Source organism: Hyperolius riggenbachi, chromosome 11 (genome assembly GCF_040937935.1).
Source record: "Hyperolius riggenbachi isolate aHypRig1 chromosome 11, aHypRig1.pri, whole genome shotgun sequence".
Classification (NCBI taxonomy): Eukaryota; Metazoa; Chordata; class Amphibia; order Anura; family Hyperoliidae; genus Hyperolius; species Hyperolius riggenbachi.
Window position 1 is genome coordinate 178333877 of NC_090656.1, and position 19965 is coordinate 178353841.

At 45.2% G+C, this 19965-nt stretch overlaps 1 long non-coding RNA gene across 1 annotated transcript in view; it reads right to left on the reverse strand.

The window, feature by feature from the left end:
• The window catches only part of LOC137538182 (uncharacterized), a 42245-nt gene that overhangs the window by 1918 nt on the left and 20362 nt on the right, over positions 1–19965 (reverse strand). The window contains exon 3 of the long non-coding RNA XR_011024704.1: positions 18587–18904. This is a non-coding gene — a long non-coding RNA (uncharacterized lncRNA). The remainder of the gene's footprint in view (positions 1–18586; positions 18905–19965) is intronic.

A 19965-nucleotide genomic window follows, 5' to 3' on the forward strand; every position in this document is an offset into this window, starting at 1 on the left:
AAACAGATAAAAAATGTTTACAATTACATTCCCCCTCTGCCCATTGTTACACAAGAGCCCAATGTCCATTATCATTCGACACCGATGCATGTGTTCACTTATGAGACTTATGGTGGCCATACAAGGTACAATAAAAATGTTTTATTATCCCGTTTATTCGATGTAAATAATTGAATGAAAGTTGAAAAAAAATGTTTTCGATCAAGAAATTTGAACGATTATCCCTTTTTTCAATAAAAATCAGATCGGACATGCTGGAAAGTCTTTATATTCGATCTTTATATATAACGGAATAATCAAACTAAATTATCTAATCGAAAAAAATGAAAAATTGTACCATGTATGGCCACCTTTAGGCTTTGTTCACATCTAAAATTGAAATTACTGACGCCAGCGAATTTCGATTTTTTTGGTACGTTTTTTCCCCCCTCCCGGCTCTCCACTGCGCGCTACGATTTTGTAATCGCTTTTGCAGAGCGATTCCATGATGTCAGGAAGTGAACTCTTCCGCCGGATATACCTTCCATTGTAGCAAAATCGCCCCGAAAATGGTACATGCAACACTTTGCTGAGTGGAAAGCGGAAGCTGATATGAACTATAGGGATTCATTACACTAGCGATTTCAGGGCGTTTAAAAAAAAAAAACGTCCTAGGTATGAACAAGCCCTTAAAGGACTTTTGGGGTTTATATTTCATTTAAAGGATTTGAAATTCCATCAGCCTGGTTCATTTGCAAGTTGTTAAAAGTAAAAACTTGCTGCATGTGGGTTTTCTATTGCCCTGCATCCAACAGGTTTTATCAGCTAATTCAGTTGTTAATCTAGTTCTTACAATGGCGGTGTACAGTGCATTTTATCATAATTCACCTTGCATGTTAACGTAACCATGTTAAGTATATTGGTAGGTGAACAGAGGCGCCATAAGGATAAAAGTACATAAAATGTTTAAAAAAATTGCTGGGAGGAAGTGGTGGACTCGCCTCCGTTAAAGCAGACACCAAGGACTGTAAATATATAGATATACACATTTATTGAAAATACCCCAAAGATGCAACGCGTTTCGCGGGCACAGCCCACTTCTTCAGGCAATAAGCAGGGGATAAACAACTGTAAACAAAAGACAGAGGCATAGCTATAAATCTTGCCATAAAAAGATACAAATGGATTATTATTTAGTGTAATAAGAATAGTATTTCAAACATAGTGTTTAGTGATATGTTATAGTAGGGGGGTGATTGCAAGGAATGGGTCGGTGTAAACTACATAATGTGTATAGGGGAATGGACTAGATAACAGTGGTAAAAGGTAGTTAGTAAATCAGATTAGGTTGGTATCAAATTGACCGCTTTAGTTATATTTCAGTAGCAGGTAGGGAATGGAATAAGTTGTAGCTGGCAAGAGAGAAAAAAAGGCATGTGTAGTGGTTAAAAATAAAGATAAAGACTTACCAGCAATTCAGTTATAGCAAGCAGAGCACCTCTGTACTGTTGTGAGGTCGCTTGCTGCTTCAAATGTGTTAATGCTGGCAGCTCTGGCCTATCCAGAAGCTGCTCCAGTGTGGGTGGGTGGAGTCAGTGGCCATGGTGACAGAGAGTCCTCCAATCAGCTGCTGCCAGCTGTAAGGAGTAGATTGGTGTGCATGTGGTCTTACATAACATGCATACTTTCTCTGCATGCACAGGGCGGTGTTGTCAGTGGGTGGAGTCAGTGGCCATGGTGACAGAGAATCCTCCAATCAGCTGCTGCCAGCTTTAAGGAGTAGATTGGTGTGCATGCGGTCTTACATAACATGCATGCTTTCTCTGCATGCACAGGGCGGTGTTGTCAGTGGGTGGAGTCAGTGGCCATGGGGACAGAGAGTCCTCCAATCAGCTGCTGCCAGCTGTAAGGAGTAGATTGGTGTGCATGTGGTCTTACATAACATGCATGCTTTCTCTGCATGCACAGGGCAGTGTTTAGAAAGGGAACATGGAGCACAGTGGTGTGTTTGCTGCCATCTAGTGGTTCAAAAGAACAAGTACAGTGAAAAGACTTCAAATGTCATTATACATGCTGAAAGATAATGAAGATAAAAGCATGAACAATGCCCGACTTTTTACAATTGGTAAATAAAATAGTGTATACTTCTGGAATTAATAAAAAATTAATAAAATAATAATAATAATAATAAAAATATATATATAAAAAATATAATAAAGATTATAAAAAAATAATAAAAATGTATAATAAAAAATAATGTGAATATGACATGAAGATATAAGCATAAAATCGAAGAACACATAAAAAACATAAAAACAATTGTAATATATCCAAAATATGAGGAGGCCATTGGCAAAAAATTGTCCAGGCCAGGTAATATATAGTGTATAATCCCGTCTACGGTTTTGATATCGTAGACGAATGTTTGCAGCTGTAATAATTATAATTGTATTAGAAGGATGATAATAATAGTCATAATGAAGATAATAATAAACATCAGTAATAGAAGATAAGATATATATTAAAAAAAAAAAAAAAGTATTTTTTTTGGGGGGGGGGGGGGGGGGGCGGATAAAAGAGAGCGACCAAGATAAAAGCAAAACTTTTGACAGGGATGGTTAGTGGATTTTTTCTATAACTTCGTTAAGGCCCTCCGGGGATAGGGTTCTTAATGTCTGTATCCAGAACATTTCGTGTTTTTTGAGGAGATCAAATGCATTTGGTTTTCTTGTATCCACTGAGTCAATCAGTGTAATATTGAATAGTAGTGGATTGCTGTTGTGATGGGTGCTGAAGTGACGTGACGCACTGTGAAGGAGAAATTGTTTAATGATATTTCTTTTATGTTGTCCGATTCTGCTGCGTACTATTTGGGTGGTTCTCCCCACATACTGGAGCCGGCACAGACAGGAGATGAGATAGATGACATATTTGGAGTCGCAAGTAAATCGTTTTTTCAAAGGGAAATTGCAGTTGGTACTGGTAGAAGAGAATGATACACTAGTGTTGATGAATTGGCAGGCTGTGCAGCGGGTCTTGTTCCGTGGAAAGCAGCCTGTTTTGAGTGGTTCTGAATGAGTGGGCAGGGGCTGTGTGGGTGGACGCAGTTTACTGGGTGCAAGAATGTTGCGGAGATTGGGAGCTCTCCTATATGTGATGGATGGTGCTTTGGGTAATAGCGGTCTTAAGAAGAGATCCTGCATCAGGATCTCCCATCTGTTGGTTAGAATGTCACGAATGTGCGAATGCTGGGCATTGTATTGAGTGATGAACCTTGGAGGGCCTGTGTTGTTAGTTAGTTTTGCATCAGCACTCGGGGGGTTGGGGCGTTTGGCTTTAAATTTAGCGTTTTTTATCAAGGTCTTAGGATATCTGCGTTCCGTGAATTTTTTGGTGAGGATATTGGATTGGATGTCATATTGTGATGAATCTGTGCAATTCCTGTAGATTCTCCTGAACTGACTGTATGGTGTATTGGTAATCCAGGGGTGATGATGGAAACTTTTGAAGTGAATTTAATTATTGGCATCGACCGGTTTGAAATAAGTTTTTGTTTTGATGTGATTCGATTCGATGTATAGGGTAAGGTCAAGGTATTCTATGGAAGATGTGTGATGGTGGTATGTAAATTGTAACCCTGCTGGGTGGGAATTAAGATAATCAATAAAATGTGGGATGGTAGAAATGTCGCCTTTCCAAATAAAAATAAGGTCATCAATGTAACGTCTGTAAAATACTATATTGTTGAAAAACTGGTTGCCAGGGGAGAGTTTAATTTGTTCGAGGTAACCCATCGTGAGATTAGCGTACGATGGGGCAAACAAACTCCCCATCGCCGTTCCGCTAATCTGATGGTAAACTTGTTCATTGAATGTGAAGATATTATTCTGAAGGATAAATTCAGCGCATTGTAGCAGAAAAGTTTGTTGTGTTGTAGGCATGGAGGGATTGGAGGCTAGGAAATATTGCAGTGCGCTGAGGCCGAATGGATGGGGGATGTTGGTGTAGAGGGCAGAAATTTCACATGTCAGCCAGACATAGTCAGGCTGCCAGGGGACATCCTGCAATAAACAAATGAGTTGCTGAGAATCTTTGAGGAATGATGGAAGGGACTGGACATGTGTTTGTAAATGTTGATCAAGAAATTTGGAGAGATTGCTGGTGATTGAGTTGACTCCTGAAATAATCGTCCAGGAGGTTTATGGAGACTTTTATGGATTTTGGGTAAATAATAAAAGTTCGGAGTGCTTGGTTGGGTGTTGATTATAAAATTCTTTTCATTTTTGGTGATGATGTTGGATAAAAAGGCAAGGCAAAAGGTTCAGCCCTTGAAAAATAGCACTACACCATATATATACAAATATACAAAAAGTTTATTATATATCAATAGCACTAATATACATGTTAAAAACACTTAAAATATGCAGATAGCACCATACCAATTGATCATATACAATATATCATATGCAAGTATACCATGAATAAAAACCTCCAATTTGGAATGATATTCTATATATCCAATGACCATCAAGATGTTCAATTTTGAACTATCCTGGGTCTGAACCCGGGTTCAAGTATCAAAGCTGTGAAGTGCCAACAAACCATAAAATAGAGTGAACATATAGAAAAAACTGAGTATAAGACAACCTAATATGTATTAACAGTGAATATGACCCTATAGTATAGGGAAACTGAGTGAGACCAGACGTGATATATAGGTGAACCACATAGAAACATTAGCTGAGATACTTAGCCAGGCCAGCATAGGAAGATGATGGAGGATGGTGCCAAAGAGAGCCCCCGGTGGACTGCCCCACCGGTATCGCGGCCGTCACGCCGCTTTTTCAGAGAGCGGGGGAATCTGCAGCAATAATGGCGCTTAGACGCCGTATATGAATAGTGCGAGCGATGAATAGTCTCACTTCCGGCTCGCACTATTCATATACGGCGTCTAAGCGCCATTATTGCTGCAGATTCCCCCGCTCTCTGAAAAAGCGGCGTGACGGCCGCGATACCGGTGGGGCAGTCCACCGGGGGCTCTCTTTGGCACCATCCTCCATCATCTTCCTATGCTGGCCTGGCTAAGTATCTCAGCTAATGTTTCTATGTGGTTCACCTATATATCACGTCTGGTCTCACTCAGTTTCCCTATACTATAGGGTCATATTCACTGTTAATACATATTAGGTTGTCTTATACTCAGTTTTTTCTATATGTTCACTCTATTTTATGGTTTGTTGGCACTTCACAGCTTTGATACTTGAACCCGGGTTCAGACCCAGGATAGTTCAAAATTGAACATCTTGATGGTCATTGGATATATAGAATATCATTCCAAATTGGAGGTTTTTATTAATGGTATACTTGCATATGATATATTGTATATGATCAATTGGTATGGTGCCAACTGCATATTTTAAGTGTTTTTAACATGTATATTAGTGCTATTGATATATAATAAACTTTTTGTATATTTGTATATATATGGTGTAGTGCTATTTTTCAAGGGCTGAACCTTTTGCCTTGTCTACTGTTAGAATACAGCCCAAGCACACATCAATTGGGTATGAGTGCAGATAAGTGTTGGTTGGATAAAAAGGCATTATTAATAAAAGTTTTCAATGTGAGGTTAAGCGCAGGTGTTGGGTCTGATGTCAAGATTTCGTAATGTGTGGGGTTGTTGAGGAGTCTAGCTGCTTCGTCTAAGTAGTCGGACCGATTGAGTATGACAATGCCACCCCCTTTGTCGGCTGGTTTGATGATTAGATTATGATTTTTTTGTAAGGATTTAATAGCAGAGGTTTCGTTACGGTTGAGGTTGGAATTTAGTTGAGGTGGATTGTTGTGTAAAGTTTGTAGATCATTGAGTACCATGGAGTAGAATGTATCAATGAAGTGACCCTTGGAGGCCACTGGATAGAATCGTGATCTACCTTTCAGTTGTGTGGTAATGTATTTTTCAGTGTTTAGTTCAGCTTGTGTAATGAATGAGATGGGTAGGGCGTCGTTGTTCGTGATTATGAGTGAGGGGGGACCGGGGTCAGAGCTGGGTTTGAAAGATTTTATTGCAAAATGCCTTTTTAAAGTGAGCTTTCGAATATAGCTGTTAAGATCGGCAAAGAGTTCAAAAGTGTTGATTTGGTTGGTAGGACAGAAGGAAAGACCTTTCTCCAATACTGCCGTTTCATGTGCATTGAGGGTATGGTCAGACAAATTGTAGATACATTTATTTTTAGGGGTCAGGGTGTGTTGTGTGATTGGGGTTTGCTTCTTTTTCCTTTTTCCTCTACTTCCTCTTTTTCTAGGTCTGGTAATTGGCGTATTGATTTGTTCGGAGGCTGGAGATATACCTTCTCTGAACGGGGGCTCGGTAGTTGGGTGGTGAGGATGTTTTGTGACAAAGCTGAGGGGAGCTCTAAAAAAGAGGAAGTTAGGGTGTTGTTAGCTGAATCATTGACAGATATAGGGTTGGTGGAAGGGGGCACGGGGAAAATATTGGTTATGGTATTTTGTGTATGTGGACTGGTGGTATTGCTACTCGCCAGGGGAACGGAAATCAGTTTGTGGGTGATTTTAGGCTGGAATTGTCTGGCGGGCTTGGTGAGTCTGGATCTGTGTTGTAGATGCTGATCTGGGATGCCCTGATGGGTGAGCTGGGGGTGGCCTCTGGTGGTTTGGATGCTGGGGAATTTTTTTGTTCTGACTGGGTTGAATTTGTGGCAGTTTTTTGTAACGATGCAGGCGGTCCGTTTGGGATGAAATTGAATTTAAGGCTAGTCTGTGTTTTAGAGATTTTCTTGCCGACACCAGTACGGGGGGTAGAGGTGACAGATTTTTTGGGATTGGTGGTTTTGGTGCGCTGGGTCTTGGGAGCAGTGATCATATCGAAACTATTGGGCGGTGGAGCTGTACATGTGAAAGTGATATTTTTGGGGATGGTGTTGGTGATGGTATTGGGTAAGGGGATATAAGGTGTGGGGAGGGGGGGTGCAGTGGAGGCTGGAGGTGGTGCTGGGACTTGGACTGGTGGTGGACCTAAGGGTGGAGGTGGAAAAGTTGGATATCTTTATGGTGGTGGTGGGATGCTAAGGCTCATTAGGGGGACAGGTGGCGGTGGGGGGGCTGGGCCCGGGGGCAGGGAGGTGGGAACCGGTCGCGGACTGCGCTCCCTTTCCCGATGCTAAGCGTAAGCTAACCGGTCTCTATTTAATTTTTTAAGTTTTGACTCAATGGTGTCCAATTCAAAACGCTTGACTCTGGCCTTGAGATTGGACATGAGCGGAAAGTACTGTTCATTGTTTAAATTGGCTAGCAGGAATTCTCTACATTCATTAATAATGGGTTGTAACTCAGTAATGAGAGTTTTCCTTTTATCTATAATCCTCTCCATCATGCCCGCAGTGCAGACCTCAAGATAAATATACCAGTCTGCACTAAAGACAAGGTCTTTAGGAAAGGCTGTGAGAGTTTTGATTCGTATGCCATCTGGGGAAAAATTTTCGTCTATATAAGTCTGTTGCATGGCAATATCAGCTAGATTGAAAAATTCATCTTAAAGTGCAGATTCTAGTTATCCTAAGACCTCGATAAAAAACGCTAAATTTAAAGCCAAACGCCCCAACCCCCCGAGTACTGATGCAAAACTAACTAACAACACAGGCCCTCCAAGGTTCATCACTCAATACAATGCCCAGCATTCGCACATTCGTGACATTCTAACCAACAGATGGGAGATCCTGATGCAGGACCCCTTCTTAAGACCGCTATTACCCAAAGCACCATCCATCACATATAGGAGAGCTCCCAATCTCCGCAACATTCTTGCACCCAGTAAACTGCGTCCGCCCACACAGCCCCTGCCCACTCATTCAGGACCACTCAAAACAGGCTGCTTTCCATGTAACAAGACCCGCTGCACAGCCTGCCAATTCATCAACACTAGTGTATCATTCTCTTCTACCAGTACCAACTGCAATTTCCCTTTGAAAAAACATTTTACTTGCTGTCACAGGAGCCCTAGTGGCTGACCGCACTTAGCCTTCTAAACGGTGCCAGCGCACGGATCGTGCGAACTCTGGTCACAGTCAATGCGCAGGAACCGTTAAGAATTAGCCGCAGACAACTCAGAAGGGAGCCTGTGAGACACGGGTAATTACAACGTACACACGATTCCACGGTATCTGCCACCACCACTGGTATGGGCCAGTGGACCCGATTTACTGACTGACTAGTCCTGCGAATAAAACGGTTAAACACACGGTATTCTGTCTAGCCAACAACAAACAAACAGTAGCGTATCTTCAGAGACCCGGGATCAGTTCTGTGTGTGCTGATAAGCAGGGTAGCGGAACAGTGAATGACTTGGAGGAAGTCTTTTATTCACAGCAATATAAATAATTAATATATACAGACAATTATTAAAATCAACAATTATTAAAACAGTAATAGCCAGTATAAAAAATAAAAGAAGGGAGAAAAATACTTAGTTCCTGGAAAGATGTCCTTTAGTGGGAAAACTTGTAAAGTTCTTGGTTTCAATCAAAGTTCAGAGTTCAGACCAGGTGGATGCCAGCATATCCTCAAGCTGGCACCGATGAGTTCAAGATGTTTTCAGGGTGGAGGACTCAAGCCCGCCTGCTGGCTCTGTGCTTTTGATGAAGCTGGTTTGGGGGTGTGGCAATGCCGGCCCCCTCTGAGCTACCAGCAAATGACAGTTCATTCCCTCTGAGAGATTTTAGAGCTAAACTTATGAATTGCTGTAACTCCTGAACCATACACGTTACATTTAGGGGGGTAACAGCTTCATACTTGGAGGAAAATACAGATTAATATGATATCCGACATGGCTAGTGCAGCAGATCAGGGTCCTGGGTAGATTCATACCTGGGTTGTAGGGGCCCCGGGCCCCTCTCGACTGGTATCAAGAGATCCAGCATGACCCTACGGATCCAATGATACCGCTCTCATAACCACCCTATTTATTGTATTCTGTAAATGGGCAAAAGATTATATAGTACATTCATTTCTTCTTGCTAAGGCTAGAGTCAGCCTGACTGGAGTCCAGCTGTGTCTGCTTCTTGGGATCTCCTTTTTTTTTGAAAGGCCCTGTTGGCTCCTTCAATTAACATCTGAATGTGAGATCAGCTTAGACAAACTTTGAGTTTACACCTCTGGCTTAATCAGCAGTCACAGGGCCAGTCTTCCTGCCAGCTGCTAACAGGGGAAAAAACCTTTCTATTTAAAAAACCCGGAATGTCAATCGCTAAATCGCTGGCCTGACTACCATCCAGGGCGATCGGCGCAATAAACCGATTGCGTTCTAGTTTCTCACGGCTGTTCCGTGACACCTCCCCTTCCTGACGCTGTGTAGAGGGTTGTCAGCAAGACATCCGTCGTAGCAGCCATTGGCGCTGTTGGGCCTAGTTCCCCCTGACACCGGGACAGCCCATCAGCGTTTTGGTGTCGGCTGCCCGCTTTGTGTTGGATCGTAAAGTCGTACTGTTGCAATGACAGGCTCCACCGTAGGAGCTTGCCATTGGTCCCAGCAGTACGGTTTAGCCAACTGAGGGGGTTATGGTCGGTAATGATCGTCAAAGAGCGGCCGTACAGATATGATTGTAGTTTCTGTAGGGCCCACACGATCGCTAGGCACTCCTTTTCAGTGGTGGAGTAGGCTACCTCTCGGGGCAGGAGCTTCCGGCTCAGGTAGAGGATAGGGTGTTCATCTCCCTCTCCATCCACCTGGCTGAGGACTGCGCCGAGACCGTAGTCAGAGGCATCGGTTTGCACAACAAACCGACGACTGAAATCCGGGGCTTGCAGCACAGGGGCACTCGTGAGTGCCTGCTTCAACGCTTGGAAGGCGTTCTCGCAACCGGGGGTCCAGCTAACAACCTTGGGGTGTTTCTTACTAGTGGCATCGGTCAGGGGCTTCGCCAGGGTACTATAGGCTGGAACAAATTTCCTATAGTAGCCGGCGGTCCCCAGGAACGCCTGGACCTGCTTTTTCGTGATAGGCCGAGGCCATGCCAGGATGGCGTCAACCTTTCCCGTGTCAGGTTTCAGGGTGTTACCCCCCACCTGGTGACCTAAGTACTGCACCTCGGTCATACCAATCTGACACTTACTCGCCTTAACTGTCAGATTGGCTGCGGCCAGCCTCTCTAGTACCTGGGACAGGTGTTTGAGGTGTTCCTCCCAGGTGGGGCTGAACACCGCAATGTCATCCAAGTACGCTACAGCGAACCCTTGCAGTCCCTCCAGCAGGTCGTTTACGGCCCGCTGAAACGTGGCAGGAGCGTTCTTCATTCCAAAGGGCATCATCGTGAACTCGAAGAGGCCAAAAGGGGTGATGAAGGCCGACTTCTGCCTCGCGTCAGGTGCAAGTGGTATCTGCCAGTACCCCCGGCTCAGATCCATGATTGATAGGTACCTGGCGGACGCCAGCGTATCCAACAACTCATCGATGCGAGGCATGGGGTAGGCGTCTGTAGTGGTGATGGCGTTCAACTTCCTGTAGTCCACGCAGAACCGAGTTGTCTGGTCCTTCTTGGGGACCAGGACAACAGGGGCTGCCCAGGCACTACAGGACTTTTGAACCACCCCTAGCTCCAGCATCTCCCTCACCTCTTTCTGCATGTCCGCTTGCACCTCAGGGGAGACGCGGTAAGCGGATTGCCTGATGGGGGGATGGGTGCCTACGCAGTCTACCCTATGCACTGCCAGACTGGTCCGTCCCGGGACACCGGAGAAGGTGTGCTGGTACGGACCCAGCACCTCCTGCAACTGCTCTTGCTGGGACGAGGAGAGTTGTGGGTTGACGCTTAGGTCGCTGTCCACATCTCGTATGTCAGCCAGCAGGTCTAACAGGGGGTCTGCCTCTCCCTGCTCTAACCGGCTGCACACTGGCAGCACATACTTGGTCCTGTCATGGTGGGCCTTCAGCATGTTGACATGAAAGCTTTTCTGTTTCCTGCCTCCCATGTTCACCAGGTATGTCAGAGGGTTTAACCGTTGCACTATAGTGTAGGGTCCCTCCCAGGCCGCTTGCAGCTTGTTCTGCCTCACTGGAAGAAGGGCATACACTTTGTCACCTACTTCAAATGACCTCTCTCCAGCAGTGCGGTCATACCAGAGTTTTTGTTTGGCCTGAGCCTGGGCCATGTTTTCCGTTACCATTTCTGTGAGGGACTCCATCTTGTCCCTGAACCTGAGAACGTAATCAACTACAGAGACATCTGTGGGGTCCCCCTTGCCCTCCCACGTCTCCCGCATCAATTGTAGGGGTCCTCGGACATTCCTACCATACAGGAGCTCGAACGGGGAGAACCCGGTAGATTCCTGCGGCACCTCCCTGTATGCAAACAACAGATGAGGCAGGTATCGTTCCCAGTCCCCACCTTGCGACTCAACAAACGTGGTCAGCATTTGCTTCAGCGACCCGTTGAACCTTTCACACAGTCCATTGGTCTGCGGGTAGTAGGGACTGGAGACAATGTGCGTCATCTGTATCTTTTTGCACAGGGCCTCCATGAGTCCGGACATAAACTGGGTTCCCTGATCAGAGAGCATCTCCGCAGGGAACCCGACTCGGGAGAAAATGTTAAGTAGCGCGTCGGCTACCTTGTCCGCCCTCAGGGAGGAAAGTGCCATGGCCTCAGGATAGCGGGTGGCGTAATCCACCACCGTCAGGATGTACCTTTTGCCACTGCTGCTGGGAGTGGGCAACGGTCCAATTATGTCGACTGCCACTCTGTGAAAGGGCTCACCTATGATTGGCAGTGGACACAAGGGAGCTTTGCGGGGATTCCCAGCCCTTTTTACCTTTTGGCAAATGGTACATGAGCGGCAGTAGTTCGTCACATCTATCCGCATTTGAGGCCAGTAGAAATGTCCCCGGATACGATCAAGTGTCCTGTGGATCCCCAAGTGCCCGGCCAGGGGAATGTCATGTGCGGACTTCAGCACATGCCCCCGGAAGGCACTAGGTACCACAAGCAACTTGGTACCCATCCCCATTTTACCTTCGGTGGGGTGTACAGGCTCACTGTACAACTTCCCACCTTCCCAGTATACCTTGAACGTAGCCTCGTCTGTGAGGGGCTCAGAAGCCTGTTTTCTGAGGTCCTCGAGGTTAGGGTCAGTCTGGAGTGCTTGCACAAATGCAGCACTCTCACTCTCAGCCAGCTGGCCCGTGGCGTATGAGGTTAGGGGCTGAAGGGTACCATCCCTGTGGTCAGAGGAGGGGGAGGAGGCCGGACCCTCCTCCACCTGTTCTGAGCTCAGGTTCTGAGCAGTATGGCTGCGTGTTACCGCTAGCACAGGTATCCCTTCAGAATGGCACATATTGGCATTACCTACATCATTGTCACAAGCATTAATAACAGTAACAGGAACATTTTCATCACAGACAGTTTGTACATCAAACACAGGTACCCGTGAACTGGGCACGTTCAACCCACCTCCCCCCTGTTCTTGCCCCTGGGTGCAAAGTACCTGGGTGTGGGCAGAGAGTCCGTCTCTGTCCTGGCATTCCACAGGGCTTGGTGCAGGTTCATAGTACGACACCAGCGTGCCCAAGTCGGTCCCCAGCAAAACAGGGACCAGCAGTTGGTCCAGGATCCCAACAACCTTCTCGTGGACTCCCACCCCCCAGTCGATGGACACCCGAGCTTGGGGAATGTGAGAAAGCGTGCCCCCCACTCCAGTGAGGGTGAGGTACTGGTCAGGAATGATGGCCTCTGCGGGGACAAGGTGTGCACGCACCAGAGTGACATCTGCTCCGGTGTCACGGAAACCAGTGACAAGCTGGTCATTCACAGTAACCAGCTGGTGATTGCTTGTGATGGGGGAGTTCCCTGTCCCCGTGGCAAACATCATGTTGGATGCGGCTCCTGGTTGGGGTACACTGGCGGGTGGTGTCTGCCGCGGGCGAGGTGCGGGTGGTCCAGCTGCTGGGGTGGTCTGCCTCCGCTCCGGACAGGTGAACTTCATGTGTCCCGTCTTGTGGCAGTAGTGACAGGTGACCTCTCCAGGGGCTGCAGACCTGGGTGCAGAAGCTGTGCTGGGTGGCCTCTGTGGCTGACGGCTCACAGGGGCAGGAGAGTCTGCCGAGGTATTGGGCTGACATCCTCTCCAGCTGGATGGGACAGTTCTGCGTGTATCAGCCACCCGGGTAGTTGCAAAAGTCTCAGCAAGGTCTGCAGCGACAGTTGCTGAAGCCGGCCTGCGTTCTAGCACAAACTGGCGTACATCAGCAGGGCAAATGTTCAGAAATTGTTCCAGGACTATCAAGTCCTCCAGGACATCATAAGACCCTTTGGTGAGGCCTAGAGTCCACTGGCGGAGTGTGGTGAGCAAGCTGCTGACCACATCTCGGTACGAATCAGAAGACTTTTTCTGCCAGGCCCTGAACTTTTTCCAATAGGCTTCTGGCGTCAGCTGGTACTTAGTAATGATAGCGTCTTTTATAGCAGCATAATCATTATCCTTCTCCCCAGGCAATTCTGCGAAGGCATCAAGCGCTTTGTAGCGCAGCAAAGGTGTCAGATGTCTGGCCCACTGGTCTTGGGACAGACGATACTGACGGCACGCTTTTTCAAAAGACCGCAAAAACAAGTCAATGTCTGTGTCTTTCTCAATATTAGCAAATTTAAATTTTGCACTTACGGGTGGTGCAGCTCCTTCCGCAGGGAGGTTGGGCGAAGAACTCCGGCTGGCCTGTTGCACTTTTGCCATGTTTAGCTCATGCTGTCGTTGGCGCTCCCGTTCTCGCTCAGCGGCATCCCTCTCTGCGTGGCGTTCTGCAGATTGGCGCGCCTCACGTGCTTCTATGTACTGCATGTACTTTTCCAGGTCAGTCTCCATCAGCTTTTGTAATGCCTGCTGCATTACCGGGTCAGCACCCATGGACAGTCCAGTACTGGCCAGTTCCGGGCGAGTACTGTCAGAAACTCTAGGATTGGGGTCCATACTGACATTCTCCTGCGTAACTGTTGATGCAGGGCCCTCAGGATGCACAACCTCTGTACGGTCAGGAGTCTCAGTCTCTGGTTCCCCTCGATTGTCAGATGGGCTGGTATCCACTCCAGCGGACAGTCCCGGCTCCCGCAGTTGCTGGGTATCCCATTGAAACAATTCCGTTACCAGGTCCCCTTGTTTCTTGCGGCCGACATCAATGCCTCTCTCTTGGCAAAGATCTTGCAGGTCCGCCAGGCACATTTTCTTGTAGTTCCCGGACATTTCCACGCCAAATAAAATAAAACTTTTGGGGAGGGGTACTGGCTACACAGTCTCTCTGTATATATAAAAATATATTGCCTTCCAGCTACACCAACAAATTAGTTCGTTTCTTGATAGCGCTAGCGCTATCTTAGATACTTTCAGCACAACACAGATCCCAACCGCTGCCTCCACTGTCACAGGAGCCCTAGTGGCTGACCGCACTTAGCCTTCTAAACGGTGCCAGCGCACGGATCGTGCGAACTCTGGTCACAGTCAATGCGCAGGAACCGTTAAGAATTAGCCGCAGACAACTCAAAAGGGAGCCTGTGAGACACGGGTAATTACAACGTACACACGATTCCACGGTATCTGCCACCACCACTGGTATGGGCCAGTGGACCCGATTTACTGACTGACTAGTCCTGCGAATAAAACGGTTAAACACACGGTATTCTGTCTAGCCAACAACAAACAAACAGTAGCGTATCTTCAGAGACCCGGGATCAGTTCTGTGTGTGCTGATAAGCAGGGTAGCGGAACAGTGAATGACTTGGAGGAAGTCTTTTATTCACAGCAATATAAATAATTAATATATACAGACAATTATTAAAATCAACAATTATTAAAACAGTAATAGCCAGTAAAAAAAATAAAAGAAGGGAGAAAAATACTTAGTTCCTGGAAAGATGTCCTTTAGTGGGAAAACTTGTAAAGTTCTTGGTTTCAATCAAAGTTCAGAGTTCAGACCAGGTGGATGCCAGCATATCCTCAAGCTGGCACCGATGAGTTCAAGATGTTTTCAGGGTGGAGGACTCAAGCCCGCCTGCTGGCTCTGTGCTTTTGATGAAGCTGGTTTGGGGGTGTGGCAATGCCGGCCCCCTCTGAGCTACCAGCAAATGACAGTTCATTCCCTCTGAGAGATTTTAGAGCTAAACTTATGAATTGCTGTAACTCCTGAACCATACACGTTACATTTAGGGGGGTAACAGCTTCATACTTGGAGGAAAATACAGATTAATATGATATCCGACATGGCTAGTGCAGCAGATCAGGGTCCTGGGTAGATTCATACCTGGGTTGTAGGGGCCCCGGGCCCCTCTCGACTGGTATCAAGAGATCCAGCATGACCCTACGGATCCAATGATACCGCTCTCATAACCACCCTATTTATTGTATTCTGTAAATGGGCAAAAGATTATATAGTACATTCATTTCTTCCTGCTAAGGCTAGAGTCAGCCTGACTGGAGTCCAGCTGTGTCTGCTTCTTGGGATCTCCTTTTTTTTTGAAAGGCCCTGTTGGCTCCTTCAATTAACATCTGAATGTGAGATCAGCTTAGACAAACTTTGAGTTTACACCTCTGGCTTAATCAGCAGTCACAGGGCCAGTCTTCCTGCCAGCTGCTAACAGGGGAAAAAAACCTTCCTATTTAAAAAAACCCGGAATGTCAATCGCTAAATCGCTGGCCTGACTACCATCCAGGGCGATCGGCGCAATAAACCGATTGCGTTCTAGTTTCTCACGGCTGTTCCGTGACACTTGCGACTCCAAATATGTCATCTATCTCATCTCCTGTCCGTGCCGGCTCCAGTATGTGGGGAGAACCACCCAATTAGTACGCAGCAGAATCGGACAACATAAAAGAAATATCATTTAACAATTTCCCCTTCACAGTGTGTCACGTCACTTCAGCACCCATCACAACAGCAATCCACTACTATTCAATATTACACTGATTGACTCAGTGGATACAAGAAAACCAAATGCATTTGATCTCCTCAAAAAAAACGAAATGTTCTGGATACAGACATTAAGAACCCTATCCCCGGAGGGCCTTAACGAAGTTATAGAAAAAATCCACTAACCATCCCTGTCAAAAGTTTTGCTTTTATCTTGGTCGCTCTCTTTTATCCCCCCCCCCCCCCCAAAAAAAAAATACTTTTTTTTTTTTAAATATATATCTTATCTTCTATTACTGATGTTTATTATTATCTTCATTATGACTATTATTATCATCCTTCTAATACAATTATAATTATTACAGCTGAAAACATTCGTCTGCGATATCAAGACCGTAGACGGGATTATACACTATATATTACCAGGCCTGGACAATTTTTGCCACTGGCCTCCTCATATTTTGGATATATTACAATTGTTTTTATGTTTTTTATGTGTTCTTCGATTTTATGCTTATATCTTCATGTCATATTCACATTATTTTTTATTATACATTTTTATTATTTTTTTATAATCTTTATTATATTTTTTATATATATATTTTATTATTATTATTATTATTATTATTATTTTATTAATTTTTTATTAATTCCAGAAGTATACACTATTTTATTTACCAATTGTAAAAAGTCGGGCATTGTTCATGCTTTTATCTTCATTATCTTTCAGCATGTATAATGACATTTGAAGTCTTTTCACTGTACTTGTTCTTTTGAACCACTAGATGGCAGCAAACACACCACTGTGCTCCATGTTCCCTTTCTAAACACTGCCCTGTGCATGCAGAGAAAGCATGCATGTTATGTAAGACCACATGCACACCAATCTACTCCTTACAGCTGGCAGCAGCTGATTGGAGGACTCTCTGTCCCCATGGCCACTGACTCCACCCACTGACAACACCGCCCTGTGCATGCAGAGAAAGCATGCATGTTATGTAAGACCACATGCACACCAATCTACTCCTTACAGCTGGCAGCAGCTGATTGGAGGATTCTCTGTCACCATGGCCACTGACTCCACCCACTGACAACACCGCCCTGTGCATGCAGAGAAAGCATGCATGTTATGTAAGACCACATGCACACCAATCTACTCCTTACAGCTGGCAGCAGCTGATTGGAGGACTCTCTGTCACCATGGCCACTGACTCCACCCACCCACACTGGAGCAGCTTCTGGATAGGCCAGAGCTGCCAGCATTAACACATTTAAAGCAGCAAGCGACCTCACAACAGTACAGAGGTGCTCTGCTTGCCATAACTGAATTGCTGGTAAGTCTTTATCTTTATTTTTAACCACTACACATGCCTTTTTTTCTCTCTTGCCAGCTACAACTTATTCCAATCCCTACCTGCTACTGAAATATAACTAAAGCGGTCAATTTGATACCAACTTAATCTGATTTACTAACTACCTTTTACCACTGTTATCTAGTCCATTCCCCTATACACATTATGTAGTTTACACCGACCCATTCCTTGCAATCACCCCCCTACTATAACATATCACTAAACACTATGTTTGAAATACTATTCTTATTACACTAAATAATAATCCATTTGTATCTTTTTATGGCAAGATTTATAGCTATGCCTCTGTCTTTTGTTTACAGTTGTTTATCCCCTGCTTATTGCCTGAAGAAGTGGGCTGTGCCCGCGAAACGCGTTGCATCTTTGGGGTATTTTCAATAAATGTGTATATCTATATATTTACAGTCCTTGGTGTCTGCTTTAACGGAGGCGAGTCCACCACTTCCTCCCAGCAATTTTTTTAAACATTTTATGTACTTTTATCCTTCTGGCGCCTCTGTTCACCTACCAATATATTTGAGTCCACCCCAGGTGGAGGGGTGATCTACCCCCTTTCTTCCTATCTACAGAGAGCGACTTCTTAATCCTGAGTGAGGACAGGTCTAATCTCCTCACCTGCCTAATGAGTGGTTACCTAGGTGGTAACCCGTGTTTGTGAGTATTACCATCTCACTGTTGCATTTATCCAATCAATTTTGACATACTACACCATATTGGGCTCTCGATTTCTCTTTAACTTTATGTTAAGTATATTGGTTATTTTAAAAAGCAGATAGTGCTCAGTTTTAAAGTAAGCTTAAGGAAAAAATGACTCAAAATGATTGAGGAACATTGAACCTATGTACCATGTATGCAAAGTTTACATAAAGTATTATTTTACATTTAAAGAGGAACTGTGTTTTATGCTTTGGTCTATGTGGCTCAATAGATATATCCCTCTCAGATCATTATCTTAGCAGAGAGATATCTATCTGATCTATGCCTCCACACACTACAAACAGATTTTCAATAGATTTCACTTCAGCATGTGTATGTGGGACCGGTAAACAGCAAAAGGGCTAACTTACTTATTACCCCGCCTCTCGTTGCTGTGCTGCATGCTGCTCCTCATCTTACTGACATTTCTGCCTTCAAAGCAAAAATTCTGGTCGTGAAGACGAAAGTGTCAAGAAGATGGAAAGTGGTGTGCAGCGCATCAGCACAAGACGGTGACATGAGCTAACCCTTTCTTCCACGGATCACACAAAACCGTTTTGCACAATAAATGCTTAATAAATAGATTACCTACATATTTGACTGTTGTGACTGAATCTGCTTGGAAGTAATTACTCACTTTACTTTCAGACTAGTGAAAACCAACAGTTTGAATGAATGATCAGTTGTCTCCTGTTTCAGGTCTCTGAGTAGCTATTTTGGATGCTCCTATTCTTCACTAGCTGGCAGCTGCCTTTGATTGGTTGGATGCCATCTAATTTCTGGTTCTGTTAAAACATTGGCGATGTATAATCCTTATTTGGATTTAGCCGGCATTCAGTTAGGACATCTGGATCTTTATACCACTTGAAAATATGGTTCAGACATGTGCTGCCATCTGTAGAATTGTGGAAAGAACGTTGGATGTAAATGTTTGCAGTGCACTCAAGTCTGTATTCTGGAAGACAAAGTAAAAAAATGTAATCTATAAATGATGCTTTTACTGCAGAACGCTTCCAAAATAAGAATAAAGAGCATGCTGTAGCATCATACTGAATGAAGATTGTCTTATATATTTCTGCAGTACGAAAAAACTGTGTCTCTATATAGCAGAACACAATTTCTCAAATCATAAGTAATTCTTTCAGGTTTGGTGGCATACTTTACCAGAGTGCTATCATGTGCAAAATAAAATAAAAATTCTAATGTAACACTGGTACACACCATGCAATTTCCTGCCAGATAGATGGGTCAAATTGATTATTTCTGACAGGTCTGATCTGATTTCCGATTGTTTTTCTTAACCCCCCTGGCAGTCTATTAAAAACCGCCAGGGGGCAGCAGAGCAGTTTTTTTTTTTTTAAATCATGTAGCGAGCCCAGGGCTTGCTACATGATAGCCGCTGTGCAGCGGCATCCCCCCGCCCTCTTCGATCACCTCTGGCGATCTCCGATCAGGAAATCCCGTTCAAAGAACGGGATTTCCTGCTGGGCTTCCCCCATCGCCATGGCAACGGGCGGCATGACGTCACCGACATCATCGATGTTGTGACGTCATTGGGAGTCCCGATCAACCCCTCAGCGCTGCCTGGCACTGATTGGCCAGGCAGCGCACGGGGTCTGGGGGGGGGGGGGGGCGGCTGGCGAGTGGCGGCGGCTAATCGGCGCGGAGCGGCGGCGATCAGAGTGCACACGCAGCTAGCAAAGTGCTAGCTGCGTGTTGCAAAAAAAAAGTGTGCAAATCGGCCCAGCAGGGCCTGAGAAATCCCCCTGCGCGGCATAGCCCGTGCTCAGCACAGTCTTACCGCCAGTAAGGTTAACAAGTTTCCAATCCCTTATATATAAAATCAACCAGAAAAACTATTGGAGATCAAATCAGACCTGTCAAAAATAATCGGTTTGACCCATCTGTATGATGGGAAATTCCATGGTGTGTACCAAGCATAAAATACCAGGAAAGTGCCGGGACAGCACATTGTATAAACAGTGGCTAGGGAAGGAATAGTTAGTTTTCAGAAAT